This window comes from Cebidichthys violaceus, unplaced genomic scaffold, assembly GCF_023349555.1.
Source record: "Cebidichthys violaceus isolate CVI_PGR_0920_01 unplaced genomic scaffold, fCebVio1.0.p SCAF_23, whole genome shotgun sequence".
In the NCBI taxonomy this organism is placed as follows: Eukaryota; Metazoa; Chordata; class Actinopteri; order Perciformes; family Stichaeidae; genus Cebidichthys; species Cebidichthys violaceus.
This window is the reverse complement of record NW_027176406.1, coordinates 4,108,096-4,121,455: the sequence shown is the minus strand read 5'-3', so window position 1 is coordinate 4,121,455 and position 13,360 is coordinate 4,108,096. Positions and strand designations below refer to the sequence as shown.

Here is a 13,360-nt window from a genome sequence, read left to right as displayed (position 1 = left end):
AGAGGATTTATAACGCATGTAATTGGTCGATGCGTTTCCTTGATCGCTAAACGAGTGGCGTAAAGGCTGGAAAAGCTTCTTTGTCACAAAAAACATTCATGAAGTTTGGTTCTTTCATGACTTTATTATGGGTTAACAGAAAAAGTGATCAAATCTGCTGGGTCAAAAATATACATACAGCAGTGCTAATATTTGGTTACATGTCCCTTGGCCATTTTCACTTCAATTAGGCGCTTTTGGTAGCCATCCACAAGCTTCTGGCAAGCTTCTCGTTGAATCTTTGACCACTCCTCTTGACAGAATTGTTGCAGTTCAGTTAAATTTGATGGCTTTCTGACATGGACTTGTTTCTTCAGCATTGTCCACATGTTCTCAATGGGATTTAAGTCAGGACTTTGGGAAGGCCATTCTAAAACCCTAATTCTAGCCTGATTTAGCCATTCCATTATCACTTTTGATGTGCGTTTGGGGTCATTGTCCTGTCGGAACACCCAACTGCGCCCAAGACCCAACCTTCGGGCTGATGATTTTAGGTTATCTTGAAGAATTTGAAGGTAATCCTCCTTCTTCATTATCCCATTTACTCTCTGTAAAGCACCAGTTCCATTGGCAGCAAAACAGCCCCACAGCATAATACTACCACCACCGTGCTTGACGGTAGGCATGGTGTTCTTAGGGTTAAAGGCCTCACCTTTTCTCCTCCAAACATATTGCTGGGCATTGTGGCCAAACAGCTCGATTTTTGTTTCGTCTGACCACAGAACTTTCCTCCAGAAGGTCTTATTTTTGTCCATGTGATCAGCAGCAAACTTCAGTCGAGCCTTAAGGTGCCGCTTTTGGAGCAAGGGCTTCCTTCTTGCACGGCAGCCTCTCAGTCCATGGAGATGCAAAACACGCTTGACTGTGGACACTGACACCTGTGTTCCAGCAGCTTCTAATTCTTGGCAGATCTGCTTTTTGGTGGTTCTCGGTTGACTCTTCACCCTCCTGACCAATTTTCTCTCAGCAGCAGGTGATAGCTTGCGTTTTCTTCCTGATCGTGGCAGTGACAAAACAGTGCCATGCACTTTATACTTACAAACAATTGTTTGCACTGTTGCTCTTGGGACCTGCAGCTGCTTTGAAATGGCTCCAAGTGACTTTCCTGACTTGTTCAAGTCAATGATTCGCTTTTTCAGATCCATGCTGAGCTCCTTTGACTTTCCCATTGTAGCGTTTGTGGGCGTTTGTATCCAATGAGCCTTATTTAAATGGCCTCAGAGAAGTCACCAGCTGTAGTTACTCATAATCACTCACAAGAAGTTAAGAGGCCATGCTATGAAGCTCATTTCATTGACAAAACTTTCTAAGTCACCAAAATTGCTAATTCATGTTGCTGTATGTATATTTTTGACCCAGCAGATTTTGTCACTTTTTCTGTTAACCCATAATAAAGTCATGAAAGAACCAAACTTCATGAATGTTTTTTTGTGACAAAGAAGTATCTGTTCCAATCACTCTATCAGAGAAAAATCAGAGTTGTAGAAATAACTGTAAACTCAAGAGAGCCATGACATTATGTTCTTTACAAGTGTATGTAAACTTTTGACCACAACTGTATATATATATATATATATATATATATATATATATAAACATATGTATATATATATATATATATATATACATACATATGTATATATATATATATATATATATATATATATATATATGTGTATGTATATATATATATATATATACATATGTATATGTGTATATATATATATATATATATATATACACATATACATATGTATATATATATATATATATACATACACATACATACATATGTATATATACATATGTTTATATATATATATATATATATATATATATATATATATATACACATACATATGTACATATATACACATATATATAACAGATTACATCCTCCAAAATGATCATACAGTTGAATCAACAGACCAAAAGAGAGCCACAAAGAGCAAGAATATTGGACTTAAAAATAAGCTTTATAAGGTGATAATAGATCAGTGTTATGGTTAAAGCTTGTTCTGTTGCCCCCAAGTGGCCAGAAGCTGTTAATATAAAAAGATAATGTATCTGAGAAAACTTGCAAATCAAACTGTTAAAAAAATTCTGGTTATCAACTTTATTTGGATTTTGGAATAGAGTACCAGCTTTGAAAACAGTTTCAAAATCTTATTTTTTAATTCTGATGAATAAATGCTGGAATGGCCTTCTGGATTTTTCAAAGATCTCCAGGGATTTACCTTGTAAGAAAACAGATTGCTAGCTTTTTAACTAAAATGTAACAGAGGCACCAATTGGGTTTAAAAGATGATGTATACGGTCACCACTGTTTAGAGTGAGAGCCGTAGCCTCTCCCTTTGGCTTGATTCCACTTCAACATGTTGTGGTGGCTAATTGGATTTGATGGGTTGTCTCTGATAGAGAGTTCCCTTCCCCCTCCTCCCTGAGCCCGGCAGGATTGAAGCTACGGTCGTGGCAGCCCACCTCCATCTACGGAGTGGCTGCTTGCTCTTTGTCTGCCTGCATGTAGCTCATGCAGCCGACACACAGCATCTTAATGATGGGTTAACACACACACACACACACACACACACACACACACACACACACAGACACACACAGACACACACCTCGACCCCTTCATTCACATGGTAATGGTGGGTGTTTCCAGCCTGTCTTTGTGCCTGGGTGCCCCCCTTAGGATACAAAGTAGTGAACTGCATACACAAACATGCCCTGAACATGCAGGCGCATGAGATTTAAATCCATTTGAGTGATATTAAAGACGATCCACATGTGTTGTTTCTCATACTAATGCACATGCTAGATTCAAATCAAGGTAAGATAATGGCAAGAGTCCCAAACTGGTCAGGTGACGGCTTTGTGAGAAGTTCCAGAATATTTTTTGGGTATTCCTTTTCGGTAGAAGGTTACATCATTTTGAGCAGGAGCTATAAATAACCTTCGCTAACTGAACAAATTCCTATAAATAACATGAACATTATGTGTTATGAGGATTTTTTTGAAGAACTAGTAGTTGATTTTCTTTTTGACGATTACAAACTGGTGATCTCACATTATGTATTTTAATTGGAAGACAGATTTTGACTGGTCGTCCATAGTGGTGGAGTTTGTGACAACATCTACACAAGTATAGATTCTCTTAGTTATTATTTTACTTATCATGAATTGAATATTTTTCTATGTGTCTCAGATTCAGTTGAAGATGTAATGTTTACTTTTATTGAAATGCTGATTATTATTATTATTATTATTATTATTATTATTATTATTATTATTATTATTATTATATACTGTCCATGTTAAGTCAACTATTTTAGTTTCTTAGTCCTAACTTGCTACAGCTGTGGCAGCGCTGTGACAGTTGGCTCTTTGTATGTAAGCTGGACAGAGGGAGTATCTACACTCCTAACATCCCAACTAATTACAGCAGAAGTCATTATGGGTCTTTGGCCAAATTGATTCGGAGGCATCTGCTAACCTCTTCTTCTGGGAAGCAGGAAAGTCCGGCCTGATGGCCATGTCAAGGGGTGGAGCAGCAGGTCCAAGCTGTCTGCTGACCCCACAAATAGATCATAAACCTGGTCTGTGTGTGTTCAGTGAGCTCCAGTTGGGACGGCGCTGACATCAGATAATGGGACACATGCTGGAGATTGTGGGAGCCATTATTCTACAGATGTGTTGGCTTCACAGAATGATGAAGCTAAGTATTCACTTACAAGAACAGCAGATGACAGATATGGCCTGTAGTGAAGCAAGTCTGCCTCATTACCTTTTTTTTTCACGTCCACCCCTCTGGCATCTCTTCTCTCATTCGTCCTGTAAGCAGAACGACCGCACTCATTATTGTGCTTATATCCCAGAGTCTGGACATACACTTTTGTAAAAGAGAACAGAGCTGTGCTCAGATAAACGAACATACTGTACTTAAGATACTTAGGAACTGCAATCATCCTTCTGCAAATGCTTTTGAACAGAATAAACTCCATACTGTGATACAGCTTTAAGCCCCATTAGGACAACATAAAGCATTTTATTCTCTATGGAAAGAGCAATAGGCAATATGTGTCTAAACATTTTCTCATGGCAGGCAAAATCTCAAAACCAAACTCAGTTGGTGAGCCAAAGATACAAAGGATTGTTGGATACACTTTATACTGTCAAGAGTTGTTTTTTTAATCATGGGATTGCAATATATCACATTCATTAGATAAGCTGAGTTAATTAGTGCATCAGCAGCCACACATTTCACAAGAACAATCCTCCACAAGCAAGGAAGTTAAAGTCTCAATATACTCCCTCATGATATGTACAAGATGTGTCTAGCAAGAAATGTCAGCTTAAGATTCTTAATTAAATTGCATTAAGGGAGGTATCGGATAAAGTGCAGTACGAGTTGCTTGATGAATAAAATTGTACTTTTACGTCAATCTATACTTTGATGAATAAAGCAAAGAAAACTCATAGATCAGCGTCTGCTGAGTTCCATAATTTAAATTAGACGTGTTTCCGCTATTTTGTTAACTGCACATTTGTGTGCCGCTCGACCTGCATGTGGTGGAAGTTGAAGTTGAAGAACTCATCACCTCTTTGTATGATATGAACTAAAATCATATTTATCGTCTCCTTCGATCAGATTGTTGCTGTTTTTCTGTAAGTGAGAAGCTTAATGTCCTCTCAGACTAATGTCTGCCTGGCGTCAAGACTTTCTCACTATTCCTTCAGCCTCCAAGAGTCATCAATATGATTGTCTGTCTGGCCTTCACAGCATTATCTGCTGGCACTAAGACTCCTCCAAGGCCTCCAACTGCTCTCCACCGTCTGAGATCATGTGGCGTAGATGGGAGGATAACAAATCAGGTTGTAGCCAATCAGATTACAAAGCAAAGTAGAGTGAAATATCAAAAACAACGTTGAGTCCATATTTCTGGAACGGTTATCTTTCTTCTTACGTCATATAAATGATGACATTTCCCAATAGAAGCCAAAGGCAGTCCCAAGAGCAGGGGCAGGGCCAGGGGTGGTGCCTCCGCTACCAGAAGCTAAAAAGGTGTTGGCCTGTTAGCATTAGAACCTCACTATGACGTGTCTTAATATTTCACCACCAAGGGACACAAAATGACCACAGAGTGTAGTGCAAAATCACTTCAAAGAGACACAAAACGACAAACAAGAGATTAAAAATGACCAAGACCACAGAGACACAACACGACCATAAAGAGACACTAAATTACTAAAAAGCCCCGCAAACTGCAAAAGATAAGCAACAACCAGTTAAGTCCCAATTTTACACGTTCAAGTACAACCACAAAAATTACAATTTATAAAAAGGCTAAATTCATTGACACGGTTCAAAAATGAATGTGAGAGTGAGAATACAAAGGGCTGGTAAACCGAGTTTAAATGGCTTTACACTTTAATTACATCTCTGGTTATAATTGTATAGAGGTAAAAGGTCTATTAGGACAGTGGAGTTTTTTGGGGCAGCTGTTAGTTGAGATCTATAAGGTTGCTGGTAAATGTTTCCGATTTTGCTGTACTGCACTGGCTGCTGCAGAGCAACATTAGCGAAAGTGAATTACAGCCTTCTGTGTGGCTTAATAGAGACGGAGGAAAGGAGGGAGAGAAAGCCGAGGAGGAGAAAGGCAAAGAGAACGACAGGCGTGTTTCCACTCATTCATAGAAGTAAAAAAGTAGAGCAGGTGGCTTCGGCTTCCTTTGTGGGCCTTTTGGCTCAGGATTTATTAAGATTGTTTTGTTGGCAATCATGGACAGTAAACTAAAGTGTTTGTAAGCTATTGTCTCCATCTACTGCAGTTAGGAGCTCCCTAATTTCTGTCTCAGACTGCTTCATGTGTTGCAGTCTGTCCGTTGTTTGGTTCTGACGTCCCAGAGCGAAGAACTGTAATATCCTCACACCGGAGTTTTGACACTTTTATGAACTCGGAAATAAACTCTGATAATTAAATCAAATGTTATGAGCAGTTGTTGAACTGTGGTTTTTTTTAGAAAGATTAACTAATTATGAATGAAAGAAGTTGTAGCTCATTCTTTTTGAACAAACATTGAAGGTTAGCTAAGGTTAGTATCCATTGTGCTGCCAAAAGTAACCAGATTATTATATTATAGATAGTTACTTCTGCAACTAATTATTATTTGTATTATATGTTAATCTGCTGATTATTATCCTTTAATTACTTTGTTTAAAAATATTAGAAAATTGGTGGGAAATTATCACTTTTTTCCCCAGAGCCCAAGATATTTAATTCATAATGAACAAAGAAAAGCAGAAAATACACAAATTTACGAAGATGGTACAAGCAAATGTTTGAAATTTTAGCTTGAACAGTGATCTACCAAAATAGATAGCGATTAATTTTCTGTTGATCGAATAATTCATAAATTGACTAATCTCTGGTTTATTTGCAAAGATTTTAAAAGAATTTAGTCTTAAATTACAAACTCAACTACGTTTTTTTAGGTGTATGTTGGCCAAATAACTTCTGTGTATTTTAAGTCATTCATTTTCAAAATACAGCAGTATACAATATGTTTAAATTGTGATATACAGATTGAAGTATATGTCCCTATCTGTGCCTTCACTTGTTAAGAAGAATTGGACTGTGGAACTATTCCAGATGTCTTTAGTGGACCATTTCTTCATTAAGACGGAGGCAGAATCAATGAGGAGCCTAATCTCTATCTCACTATAAGTGTGCGAAGATAGTTGAAACAGGCCTGATCTGCAGAGTACTGTATCCTCCCACCCTGAGAACAGCCTCTCGGGGGGGGGGGGGGGGGGGGGGGGGGGGTTCCTCAAGTTGGCATTCCAGCTCGCTTATCTCATTGGCTCGATGCTTATTGGATTGCGTGCCCATTCCCACCGCTCCAGCGGGTCAAATGACTGGGATGTGTAGCTCACGGCCGCTAAGTGGTCTATCGATCAGTCAGCTGAGCCTGTGGGCTGATGGGATGTGCTGCAGCAGACAGAGCCGCGAGTTGGCAGGTTGGTAATGGGAACAAAATACGATGCATTCCTCCACAGCCGAGAACAGCTTTGGCGGACAGAGAGAGGAGTCCATTACAGAGAAAGTAGGAAATCAAGTGTACAGTATAATTCAAGTTGATGGGGATTTCTGTTCTTCACACTGTTTATACATTAGAATTTGGAAATACGGCTTTGTTTTATATTTTGATCACCAGGTTTATGTTACACACTGATTTTGGAGGATATAATACTTGGCTATGTCCCACTGAGGTCCACTAAAAGTAAGAGGAAAGCAGAAAGATAAAAAGGATTTCATAATATATTTCTTTTGAACTTTAAGACTTGTCAGCAATTTTTTAAAAAGCCAGAGATCTTAAAGAGCGCTAGTAGTTTATCCAGGTACCTGATACATGCAGCTGCTACATGTGTGAACACAACTGGGCTTCAGTCTGGTTGTCCAATACTTTTGATAAAAGTATCAATATCCAGCAATCTCAACTGCTACTTATTACAGAAGATGAACAAGCCAGGAGAAGAATCCCATACCTGTTATTATCACATTATGGGTTCAAAACATATTACTCTTGGTAATATAATAATGTAGTGAAATCCATTTCATGATCAGGTGAATTACATTTGGGCTAATTTATAGAAAATAATCTTTATTATTATACAATCAACACTGACAGCAGGCCTGAAGCCAAACTGAGACAATGATAAATGGTTGATCAGTTTTAAACCTTTGCAGGAACAAATTTAGAAATAGAAAGGAATAGATTAGAGAATGGTCGTAATTCTCAATGTCCCTCATCACAACACCTACACTTCCCCAGTTTAAGTAATGCCGGGGGGTTAAATCGATCACACAGACATTTTTAGCTTGAGCAGATTTCTGTTGATTTTGAGTTATTTTACTCACACTCAAGTGTTAAATTCCAGCCCTGCAGCTGGCATTAATATTAAGCTACAGATCAGGATGCTACATACTATAAACACACGCACACATGTTCACTCTAAACACGCAAATGAAATTAACACACCACATGTGCATCTGATTGTTGCCCCTTTATGCCAGCCACAGTGTGTTTCAGTGACCCAGTGCCCAAGATTAAGGCCTGGCAAAGCCAGATTTAGCCTCCAGGCAAACCAAATCCCAGCATTTCAGAGCCTGTGAGGAGCAGGCTCTTATACTGTAATGCCAACACTCTGCCAGCCAAGTCTTACACAAACAGCAACATAAAACTTCTGAGGCCTTCAAACACCCCGTCCCTCAGGCTGACAGAGAGCTGCACAGTAGGCAGGGAGACGGAGTATTTATGGGTAAAATGCACAACCCCCACCTCCAGGAATGATGTCATTAACACTGTGATTCATGTGGTCATTCATTTAGCTCCTTCTGCTGCCATGATATGTATAAAGAACTGCGCCAACACTCAGGCATATTATTCTGTTTAATTGTGATGATGCAAAGCATGTATGGCTTGTTGAACTTGCATTTATGCAGATTTTCAGACATATTGAATTTGAAAACAGTGTTTACACTCAGTGTTACTCACCAAATCCCAAATAGTTTATCCTTGAGGTCCAACAAACGCGTTGGAATATTTCTTTCTTCATAAAACATTTGCAAAATAGATTTATTAAGTATTAAAAATAGAGAATTGTTTGCATCCACGTTCACTAGTTTGAAGTCTTCTTCTCTGTCTTTACTGTCATATCCTGGCATGTTACCGCCACCTGTTGGTCAGAGGAGGGACAACATTGGTAGGACAGAGGGTGGCGTGTGCGTCCTCGTGTGCATGCACGAGATAAACAAGACGGGTGCCCTCTCATATTAAAACAGCTCCATAGTGCTATTAGAGGTTGTTTGGTTGACGTAATGATTACTTCCTCATTGTCCAGGGTCTACTATTGTGTATGTGTATGAGTATTGTTATTATTATTAAACCAACTAATTGTTTTCCTTTGAATGTCTTCTTTTCTTCTGATTTCATTAAAACCTAATATGTAGAATATAGTCTTGATGTTGTAACTATTCTCTTTGGGGGAATGCATATTTGGACATTTGATGGAGGTACAGAAATGACATAAAATAGTGTTATGACACCAAATAAGGAAATATGTCACCCTGAAGAAAGCTCTACACATGGGTTGTGTAGTGCCACCACAAACTCAAAGCTCCATATGCCGTTTGGGTGGTGCTGAGCTTTAGTATTTCCTCAAAGTGAAAAACTACTCAAAGAAATATTTTGTGAGAATGTTTGGCATGCATGATGAATGAAATTGAATGAGAGATAAAATCAGGGTCAAGACTGTGAAAGTGTTTATCAGATGGCAGCGGATCTGCTTCGAGCAGACTCAAAAACACGGCACTTCATCAAGCAGAAGGGATGATTACCTCAGTATTAATCATACACAAATCTCTGTGCACAAATCTCACAGGATTAGTCATCATTTTAAACCAACCATAACCACCTAAATATAGATGATTGTTAATAGGGGAGAGTGAGAGCTAAGAGAATCAAAAGGGAGTTGGACAGAAAGGGATAAGAAGGAGAGACGAGGCTCGAGGGGAGCTGAGAGGGAAAAAACAAACGCCGCTGCCTGAGAATAGAGGTCGGTCAGAAAAAGAAAAAAAAAACAGAAGAAAGGAAGCAGCAGATGAGTAAGAGGGTAGGTGGCAAGGGACGGGGTTTGGGGAAGTAGAGGGAGAGGAGGGGGAGGTAAAAGGCAAAGAGATAGTGATAGTAATATGTGGATAGTAATCCACAATGTGAGTCCATTGGGACCAGCATTATTCTTTGTAGTCCTGTCCTGAAACAGCCACAGTGTGTGTGTGTGTGTGTGTGTGTGTGTGTGTGTGTGTGTGTGTGTGTGTGTGTGTTTATAAAAAAGACACACACGTAAAGTAAAAGCACCGAACCAGACTGAGGAGGATTGAAAGAAAGAAGACCCGGTAGCCGGTGAAACCGAGGACACACTAAGTTGAGTTTTTTTAATACTGTTCATTTGAAGGAACCATTATCTCCTCTTGGACACTTTGTTTGTTTTGGACTTTTTGAGTTTGATAAAGAGAATTACCTAAGTTGCCCAGTATAAGAAGAATAAAATGTGACCTTTTTCTGGGAACCTTTTGATTTTTGCCTGTTTTTAATAATAATAATAATAATAATAATAATAATATAATTAAAAAAAACTGATATAGCGCTTTAAGAGGCACTCAAAGACACTTTACATGGTAAACAATAAAATCATTTATAATAAGAACAAAATCATAACTAATTACCTTGCCCCACCCTACCTAGCCTGCCGTATTGACTTATCATGACATGACTGTGTGTGTGTGTGTGTGTGTGTGTGTGTTCTCTGATTTAAAGATGCAACAGAAATATTGTAATAAAGCACATAATCTCTAAAGCAGAGTCCTACCTGAGATCCACAGCATCAACGGGTGATCCATGATGTCCAGGTAGACCGTCTGTGTGCTGTCCTCGGTGTATATCTGCGTACAGGAAGAGGTGGCGCTTTACTGATGGGTTATCTCTCTTTTAGTTTTACAGAGAAGAGTCTCTGACCAAATCCCAATGTCCCCCCCCCTAAGCCCTGTTCCATCTTTAACCCTTAATGTTTCTGAGTAAATATAAGACAGGCTAAACACACATGAGCCGTCCTCTTTGTTTACTTTTTTTTTTTTTTTTAATGCCACGTTGCTATGACTTGTGGGTAATTCCCTTAGACTAAGTCAGCATACCATGCTGACTTACGGAAAGGGTTCATAAAGGGGCTCAAAATGTCTGCGAGAGAACCCTCAAACACTTGAGGATTTGACAGTGGGACACCCCTAAACCCTCACGGACTTCGCGGGAGCTTGCCTCAAAGTCTATGAGTCCGTAAGGGGGGGGACATTGGGATTTGGCCTCTGTTACATGATCAGGTTCTTCTGTCCACCATGTTTCCAGTTTGACCAGTGGATCGGACAGTTTTTCACACTGGTGTCTTGGTTCTCACTTTGGTCTGACACAAATCTGTTTAGTTATTGTCCTGTACAGCATGTGGAGTCATGAAAGTAGTATAGAACCATATAAATCTATAGAAATATAGGAAAAAGTTAGATTATCTTTATATTTGTTTTAAAACTTTTGTGTTTGTTTGAGTCTCTTTATAGTAGGTTTACAATTCTTCGTAGTCGTTTCACGTCTTAGTTTTTGAACGTCTCTCTGTGGTTCAAACCACACACTATAAACATATTCAACATGCATGGATCCTACTCATCCTCTCTTTCTGCACCATGGTGAAACATATACACATACCATGTTAGACTTTAGAACATAGAAGTCATAAGTGCGTCGCTCTCGCTCTCTCTCTCTCTCTCTCTCTCTCGCGCTCTCGCTCTCTCGCCCCCCCCCCCCCCCCCCCCCCCCCCCCCCCCCGGAGTCAAAGGCATTGTTAGACCTCTGTCATTTAATAACCTCTGTGTATGTGTGTGAAACATGATTATGTCTCTTCTCCCGCTCTCTCACCCACCCAATCCCACCCTTTCAAAATAAAAGCCCCATAGAGTAACTGTATCTTAACATGAAGCTCAGAATGAGCTCCCATCATTTCCAAAGGCTTCTCAAACAAAGATGTATATCTCCAATACTGAAATGACGGGAGCCATTTGTGGATTGTCCATCACGAACACAAGATTCCAAGAGTATGAATCTAAAATGCAGACAACAGGGAAGCGATATCGAAATTGAACCTTAACGGTACTACCGGTAATATTGGAGTGTGTATATATATTGCGACGTCTTCGGGCAGTAGTAGCCACACTGTCAAAATTTCCTGCGGAATTTTCTAGTTGTTTATGTAATTCTTCAAGAAAAAAAATGCCGAAAATGATTTAGTTCAAGGTTCCCAAATATGAGAATGCTTTTCCTTGTTTTACATATGAGCTGTTTAACTTCCTAACACGAACTCTAAGCACATTTTTATACATCATTAAAACTACTGAATTGTTTTAGTCAATACAAATACAATCTTTCATTTCTTTATGATTTGAATCGTGTTTTTATGAAGAAAAAAAACCCTATAAATTATTATAACAAAGTAAAAGTATAACAGTTTGAATTTTTGATGATGTATTGACTTCAGAGTGTTGAAATTATTTTTGGGACGGTGACTAAAAATAATATCCTGGATCCTTGTAGACCAGCCCCTGGAAAAAAAACAAAGAGATCAGTAACTGTTAATATGGATCATTAATAATCAATAATTAGTATCAGTGGCAAAACAATGTGATCATAGATCTAAAAGTTATATTTACTCCTTTGTTTCTTTCGTGCATATCTGAACCGTGACTTCTATGATCCGTTGCTCCACCAGTCGACTGCTTCTAGTAGTATTTTTCCATCCGTCATCTGTAACCTCTTATCCTATTCTGGGTTGCGTGGGGACCGGAGCTGAAGGCAAGGTTCACCATGGACAGGGATCCAGATTCCGGCAGGACTGAGAAAGACATTCACACTCACATTCACACAACCTGACATGTCTTTACATTGTGGGGGAATCCCCATCGCCTGGATAGAACCCACTGAAGCGCTGACACGGGAAGAACATGTAAACTCCACACAGGAGGGCCATCCTGCGAGGTGACTGTGCTAGCCACAGCACCAGCGTGCCAACGAGATGGAATGCAGGGTATCCTCTACCCACAGAGGTGTAGCACCCCGGCCTACACCTCTGTGGTCTGGAGGTCCGTGGCACTCCACTCCATCTAAGGATCTGGTGGACCTAAAAAAAGTAAATAATTTTTTTTTTAGTTTTTAAAGTGTTTTTGTTTGTAATATGCATAATAAGCATATCATTTAGTTATCGTTACTGATAATTTAACAAACATAAAAATATGACGTAGATAGGTTTGCAGTTTTCAAGGTGTACATTTGAGATTGCATCTATTACACACATGAAAATAACTCACGTTTTCTGCTGCGGTGACGTAAGTTGCTTGTGTTACCACCAGCGGCAACAACAGTGGCTCCAAACTCGCAAAACGTATATACCAATATAGTCTGTGCACAAGAGAGGAGCTGTGTCTGCTATTTGGAAGTGTTTTGGTTTGAAAAAAATCCGACAACAGTGGCTCCAAACTCGCAAAACGTCGGATTTTTTCAAACCAAAACATTTCCAAACAGCAGACACAGCTCCTCTCTTGTGCACAGACTATATTGGTGCATCTCCGGTCTGTCTTTGTTCCTCCTGCATCGCTCTTTTCTGTTCTTTAAGTGCTGCGTGTCTAACCAAAATACCCTAAAAAGCAAAAAAAAGGGCTGT

General features: G+C 39.3%; 1 long non-coding RNA gene across 1 annotated transcript; it reads right to left on the bottom strand.

Moving 5' to 3' along the window:
* Positions 1-12,136: 12,136 nt before the first annotated feature.
* Positions 12,137-13,082, bottom strand: LOC137878728 (uncharacterized). The gene is made up of 3 exons (XR_011103635.1): positions 13,008-13,082; positions 12,354-12,820; positions 12,137-12,245 (listed from the first exon to the last, which is right to left on the bottom strand). It is a non-coding gene; the product is annotated as an uncharacterized lncRNA (long non-coding RNA).
* Positions 13,083-13,360: the final 278 nt, after the last annotated feature.